The 7,962-nt window shown below is 41.7% G+C and overlaps 1 protein-coding gene across 1 annotated transcript in view; it reads right to left on the reverse strand.

Moving 5' to 3' along the window:
- Positions 1–3,165, reverse strand: part of LOC101845545 (epoxide hydrolase 4) — a 20,377-nt gene extending 17,212 nt beyond the window's left edge. The window contains exon 1 of the mRNA XM_035969727.1: positions 2,839–3,165. The gene's annotated coding sequence lies outside the window, so the exon portion shown is untranslated. The remainder of the gene's footprint in view (positions 1–2,838) is intronic.
- Positions 3,166–7,962: the final 4,797 nt, after the last annotated feature.

Raw genomic sequence — 7,962 nt, forward strand, 5'->3', positions numbered from 1 at the left:
ACACACACACACACACACACACACACACACACAACAACAACAACAACAACAACAACAATAACAACAAAACCACACAAAAATCACTGGAAAGCTTTACGAATAATAATTAGTTTCCCGGTTTGTTCCCTCGTTCGTTCTGTTCTTGTATCTTCCAGGCCAACCACTGTGAGTGTGATCTTCGAGATTAAAACTTAAAATCATCCCGTTCTCTGACATAATTATGAAGAAATCAACAGGCGTGTGTGGTTTTAGCCAGTTCCATGCCTTGACGTTGAGATGTCAATGAAATATTCTCCAATTTTTGGATAAAATGCGAATGCACATTCTGTACCCTTGTTCCGCTAAGTCGATAGTTGAATACACCGTACACGTTTGCAATGACCCAACATTTTTCCATAGGATCGCATAAGGTTTTCATGCCTTCCTAAATCTTTATCACCAACAGATACATGTATAGGAATGCTGCCAGCTCCCATTCCAGGTAAAGGATTTTTGGTAGCTGCAAGTCATTACAGGGGAACTCGGAATCAACGAACTCGGATTCTACGTTCTTTTTATTTTAAATTTAAAAATATTTTAAGAGCCTACACGACAGGTCACACGAAATTGCCATAGACTGCCTCAAGGCACTTGAACTGGCAGCAGTAAATTATATTGTTGCTCTATCTCCTGCGACGCAGCGAGTTGTGAACTTGGTTTATGAAATCTGAGATTCAATGGAAGTGTGGTGGGTGGACTGTCTTAAAAAAGTTATTACAGAGATCGATCTATCATACGATTCGCTTGTTGCTATAGATCTGTCCTAATATAATTATGTAATATCAATGATGTTTTGTCATAATTACTACGGCATTTTACAGACATGCTCTTGGGTGTATTATTAAGGGCCAAACATTAACATAATACCCCCCCCCCTCTCTCTCTCTCTCTCTCTCTCTCTCTCTCTCCCTCCATCACATACACACACACACACAGAGGACAATAGCACAATCACTCTAGTGGTCATTTGTCATGCAATTTGATTATATTTAAGAGTATGAGGGTTACGTATGCCTGCGTGTGCAATAGATCAGTCTGGGGAATCGTGAGACTTGAAGCAAGATATTATATTCAATGAAAGGACTAATTAAGTACTGGTATCATAGTTTGTCAACTCGAGACAGCATTCTTCAACTACTGGTACTTGTTTCCTTCTTTAGAAGGCATGCCTTTACAAATTACATAGTAGTAGGCCTGTTTTTTTTAAATTCTATTATGTTTCTATTGAGCCCCCTTGATCAGGTACGTGCATGTTATAAAAGAATATTTTTAGATTTTTATAATTTTATACAACGGAGTCCGCTGAAGCATGTACCGGTATAAAAGTCTATGTTTGTATAATGTATTATTACAGTCAAACTCCACAATGATAAGAGAGATGCATAAATGTACACCGTGAAGTACGCTATGGTAACTCGTTATTGCCGGATTGCCGTGTCTCGGTTATTGCATAAAAAAGGGAGACAACAGCCAAGTGCCTTGTATTGAAGGCTTTAAAAACGTTTACCTCCCTTTGATTTTAAGACCGTCATTCGGACTCTGTTCCCTCCCTGTGCCTAAATTGATCTGTGGTGGGGAGGGGGAGGCCGTAAAGGGGTCGGGGAAGAACGTGAACAGTGAGGGTGGCGGTAGAGGGTTCCTGGACTCAATCATCTTTGTTTTTGAAGGCGAAGAACGACATAATTGTCGGTTGACTTTTCCTATTTTTGGCGTCTGTAGCGATGGTTTGGATGCATGTTTCGTACGTTTCAAGGCCTTTTATGAGAGAAGCACAGTCTTCCTGTTGCAGTAGAAAGTGACGTAGCGTTGCAACGGCTTCCAAGGCACTTCTGCTTGTGACGGGTTGAATAATGGGGTCGTTCTCTTCGTTTTGATGTTCATGTAATCGATCAGATCCACTGGTCGCAACGAAAAGGGTTCTTCTATCATTTGGTTCTTCGTACTCAGTTGAGCAACTTTCCCACTCCCTTGTCAGCGTGCGAGAAGGCTGGCATGTGTACAGATCCTGATCAGTTGAAATTCTGTCGACGTTGGGGATGTCACAGGGTTGGTTGTCTTCTTCGTGGGGAGCTTTCTTCACACACATCTCCTTTCGGTTCTTGGTTGTTTCGGTAATGTAACTGATGGATGCAGACTCACCACTGACACTTGTACCGCTACTTTTAAAAAGGATTCCGTGACGAGACTTGAACCTATTTAACCATCCCGTGCTTGCAGAGAAATTGGATGTTCCGAGGCCTTTTGCTATCACCTTGGCTTTCTCTATCAATACTGGTCCTGAGATGGGCTCTTCTTGACTCCTTGCTTGCTTGAACCATTTCAACAAAGCTCTGTCCACGTCGACGAAGTCAGAGGTCCTCAACTTTTTGCGGTTACCGTCAAAATCGCCTTGTTCATAAGCCTTCATAATCTTCTCTCTGTTGTTCAAAATCGTGTACAAAGTACTGGATTGTAGATCAAAATCTCGACATAATTGAGCATTTGTGCTATTGCTCCGATCGGCAGCCTCGATAATGGCCACTTTCGTTTCAAGTGCAATGCGTTTTCTTCTCTGCGTAGATCTAGTTGCCATTTTGAATTCTCGATGAGAACGACGATTTGGAGCTGGGAGATATTATCGTGTCTAGATCTATCAGACGAAGAGTAGGCTAGAATGAATTCGTCAGACCTTGGCCAGGGCTATGACTTTAGTCACTTTACTGATACTATCGAGACAATAGAGAGTAGAGCGATCTATGAGACCGTGCCACACATTAGACGCGAATTGTACTAACAGTAACACACTACAACAGTACACACCAGCCGCTTTAACCCTTTCTTCGAAAACCTGGGTCTACTCAAGTCTACTGTGCTACGAAACTACGAACGAACTTGGCTACACACACTAGCCCCCTCATTCCAACCTCAATGCCCGCCCGCGTGACGTGTGCTGCGGCGCGGCTTGTGTTCCCCCGCTGGTTGACGATTGATGACATTCTACTAGATCTAGGCCTAGTGGGGCAGACTGAATGGGCGCGCGCAAACCTGGGCCTCTCTCAACTGTGGGCTCAGAATGTGATAGTCTGCTCTTGCGTGCGCGGGTTACATAGAGCGAGTCTGTGTGTGTGTGTGTGTGTGTGTGTGTGTGTGTGTGTGCGTGTGTGTGTGTGTGTGTGTGTTGGGTGGGTGAGGGGGGGGGGGGTAGTTTCTTTGTTTGGGAAAGAGAGAGGGGAAGGGAGAGAGAGAATGCCTGCGGGTGAGAGAGAGTCGAGTGTGTGTGGTATTAACCACTACAGTGGGCCCCCACAATTGCAGTCTCGGTTATAACAGGATTCCGGATATAGAGCTAGCGGGCTTATTATTTATATATATATATATATACAAAACCCCGAGTCTGATATTTTATTATATAATATACATGTATGTAAATACTATTTTATAGCAGGCATTCGGATAAACATGTTCAGCTAAGAAAGCGGTCGAATTCTCGACTAAATCGTAAAACAAAAGGACAAGCATGTGCGTTCCCGGAAGGGATATATAATATATGGGAAAAGCTGGATGCACTTCGGTGTTGATGCATTCCTCCAGTCAATGACAATGACCAGGGCCGCGTTAACTAAGGGCGGGGCCCTAGGCTGTCCATGAGCCGCGGGGCCGGGGCCCCTCGATGACGTTGATGCTGCTACTACCGCATTGTAGCCCCATACTGATGGAAAGCTATACTGTAAAACGTGATTAGATGTAGGCCTACCGGTATCCACCAATAATGTGGATTAAGACGACGACAAGCACATTTATCTATTTCTGTTACAAAGTATGAGGCAGCCGAAACCTATCAACAGCAGCCCCAACAACAGCAACAGCGGTAGCATCAACATCCTTCTCATTAACATCAATAACAACAACAACTGTAAAAACAACAAACAACAACAACAATTCAACAAGAGGACAATTTTTTTTGTTGAAAAACATTTTTTAAACGTCGTGTTTGCAAGCGCGGGGCCCCCTGAGGCGCGGGGCCCTAGGCTACAGCCTAAACAGCCAACGCGGCCCTGACAATGACCCGGCGTGGCCTTGATCTGGCACTATAGACATCATAATCGTCAGCATGATATTGCCTCTGGATCGGTGGCTCGTCGTGTGGTGGCGAGTGGCGAGACAAAATTGATTGAATGGGGAGTGCACTGAGCACAAGACCTACCTGTAGATCATAGATCAGTGCTGTTCTTTTTTCCTACCGCTTGTCTCCCCTCCTCCTATTTCTTCCTCACACAAACACGCACGCATGCATTTGTTTGAATAAAGAGCACATCGACACTAGATCTATAAATATGCCATTAATTTTATATATAATTTATTATTTACATTTATATATATTATTGCAGCTGTAGTCCACGGAAGAAACTAGATAGTCACAGAACGGGAGAGAAGTATAGGACCTGCTACTGCTACTACTACCATGGGCCCTCCAACCACCTGCGTATCCCCACAAAGATTTACTTTAATCTAATTACTAGGCCTAAGTGTAATTATAATCTATAACATGTAGTATTATTAGCGGACCAAATGTTAACCTTCTGAATTATGATGAATACATGTAATATAAATGATTCCCTATATTTTGTGCCTGCCAGAGTAAGGATAAGCAGAACAACTTCCAGGGGAGTTGTTACAATTCTGGAACATGTAGATATCTACTTTATTTTACAGAGAGTAATTTAATGTTACATACTCGCCAAACCTCGTGAATTTAATGAGAAAGTCCAAAAGACAAAGAAAATGTTTCAATTAATCTTCCGTTTTTTTTTAAATTTCAAGTTTTATGGCACGTGCAACACAATTTATAGTCGGTACGGTAATAAAAATGCTGAACAAGGTGTTACAAGGAAGTAACATATTTAAGAAAAGGAGGGGGATGAGATCTTCTTTACTAATGAAACTCAGGAGCTTGATTGCAGGCTCTTCAACTAGTTCAACCTGTAATGCAATATAGGCCTATAATATTACATGATGATGTAGGTCATACTATGATCAGATTATCTTCAGTTTTGGTATGAATTGATTATGAATTTTCTAAGGGTGACAGCCGAAGCCTACTCTTGATATATATATATAATAGTAAAAATATTAGGACCACCTACAGAACTTGGGCACTGGAACTTGAACGCGCGCAATTTGCACACTGGACCTCGGAAATGTTCTGTTCTTTTGAGAAGGCTAGGCGTGAGATTGAGATTTTAACTACATACCGGTACCCTGGGATTAGGGGTAAGGCTGAAAGACGGCAGTAATTTGAAGAAGCCAGGAATAGCAGTAGGGAAGAAAGAGTCAAGAGTAACACTTGGTAACAGAAGGAGAAGCACAGAGGAGGCCAGGATGGCAGAGGGGAAAAATGGTGATGAAAGCAGAGAGATACATTATAAATATATATGACAGTGACAGAACAGGACTACAGAACATTAGAGAAAGACAAAAGAGAGAAAATTTTAGAAGATAACTTTTCTGCTCCTGGCAGGGTTTGATCCCCGAATCTTTTGACAGAGAAGAGTAAGAGTAAGAGTAAGAGGCAAGCACCGTTTTTTTTGGTGTACCTCTAGACCATGGGCATGAGAGCCCCTTGGAGGAGATTAACCCTATCCGTACGTTGTTTTACTCTATCGTATCCATACCGTGTGGGGAACTATGTGCCACCACTTTCCAAAAAGAGGAATTTTACTTGTTAATCCTTACTTGTTAATCCGATCTGTACGCTTTACAGCAGTCTGTCAAAATGATTTTTTAAAAGAAATACTGAAAGTTTCAAAGAGATCTTGGTCTGGCAGCATTAAAAAATAAGAAGAATACAACCCAGGGGGTACACAAAATGACACAATGGCGTACAAATAGGGTTAAGGACGATAGATGTTAAAGGAGCAAGCCATGATTATATCAGAGTGCCCACCAACCACTCTAAAATAAATCTTTTTTTTTAGTAGAGGTTTACGGGGCTTGCAGCTGCTTAAAGGTGAGCGCCAGAAGATAAGAGGTGTTACAAGAGAGTAACAAACACAAAAAAGAAGAAGGGGAGATAAGGACGATAGATGTGTGAATAGGAAAGAAGAAGCAAACCACACCAGTGCACCCGCCACCCACCCACATAAATCTTCAACACATCACTTTGCTTTCAAGGTAGCAAATAAAAATGTTCTTTATTTTACAGAAACACTCTCCAAACTCCAATAATATAGCATCAATTATGACCACCTGGGTCAAAATGCTCACAGCTCAGAAGGAAACAATATCTGCAGAAAAATGAAACTTCTCAGTTTAAACAAAATTACATGGTCACTGGCTCCGACTTTTGACACAAGAGACCTGGGGTGTATTATTATCCCATGATACTTGGAAACAAAATGTCTCATCTGGTGACATACCGATGTACTTTACCCTGCCTCCTTACCTTCCCAACAACACTGTCACTGGACAACTTCAAAGAACACATAGATCTATTATGTTATGCGCAAAGACTCTTTGCTTATAGGGTAAGGTTGCAAAATTTTATTATTATAAGACTGATTGTCTCCTTAGTCTCAATAAAATGATGCTCACTATTGTGAAGACAACAAAAACAGCATATAAAATATCAGCATTGAGTTTACAATATAACAGTATACATGACATTATAATCAAACAAAAAGCATGATCCAAAATACAGTAGTATAACAAGGATAGGTCGAACACAGAAGAATCACACATCTGTTAAACTGTGCATGTAGTCTCGTTTTTCCTCTTCTTTATCTTTGTAAAACATCCTTTGAACTACGGATCCCTCAAACTACCGAGGTTGGTCCCGACGAATTAGAGCTATCCGTGTTATACTGTATTTTCAGTCATATCTGCTATTACAGATTTTTTGTAGGAACTTGCACTCTCAGAGCAACCATTTCAGTTTTTTTCTCTCAAATTATACAACTTTTACTTTTTGCCGACAATCATCCAGAACTGCCCAGGAGCAACACTGAAATTGCCGTCCAGCGGAAACAACAGATTTTTTTGTGGAACCAGTATTTGATCTGAAATTACCCTAAGCAAAGATGAAACAGTCGCTGTGTCGTGTTGACTCATTATAAAGGTGTGTTCAGATTTTACAATTTAGACATCATGTCAACGACAACTTTGGACAATTTGATGTTGAAACTACTCCTTTTTTGAGGTGGTAATTTTTTTTTTTTATGGCCCTTGCAACTGCGTAAAGTCATATATGAGGGCGCGGGACACATTAAACATTTTCAGTTGGTAGAAAATTTTGAATTTTGTCCAGGTGGCAGCCGAAGCCTTCTCTTAATAACGATTTTGGACCACCATGGAATCTTTAACGCGCGCAACTTGCACACGGGACCTCCGAGATTTTTCGCCCTTATCCGACAAGAATACAATCTACCATAAGATCAGGGGTGTGGCTGAAAGACAGCAGTAAGAAGGAGCCAAGGAGTGGCACTAGCAGTACAAAAGCTGCAGAGAGAGAGAGTCAGAAGCCCAGAGGAGGGGGGGGCAAAGGCAAAGGAGGTAAGGGGGAGGGGGCAGAAAAAGGAGTCGAAAGCAGACGACAGAACGTTGCAGTGATGCCACTCAATTTTTTTGAAAATAGATGAAAATCCATGCGTCACGGCTGAGATTAGCGCAAATCCTCCGGTTTTTTTTTCTCCCCGTTATTTGGATTTATGGCGAAGTCTTTGTTTTTGCGTTATTTGAACATTTGGCGCAAGTACAGTGGAAACCATATATAACAGGCCCGGTAATAACAGGGATCCGGTTATAGCAGGGATTTTAAAAATCCCCGTTTTTTCCTACTCTTTGTCTCTTTTAAAAGTTATCGGCAATAACGGCCTCATCGGAGCCCAACCGGTTATAGCAGGAACAAAGGCTCGTTAACAATGTGTAAAAAGAGAGAGAGAGAGAGAG

The sequence above is a fragment of the Aplysia californica genome, unplaced genomic scaffold (genome assembly GCF_000002075.1).
Source record: "Aplysia californica isolate F4 #8 unplaced genomic scaffold, AplCal3.0 scaffold00175, whole genome shotgun sequence".
In the NCBI taxonomy this organism is placed as follows: Eukaryota; Metazoa; Mollusca; class Gastropoda; order Aplysiida; family Aplysiidae; genus Aplysia; species Aplysia californica.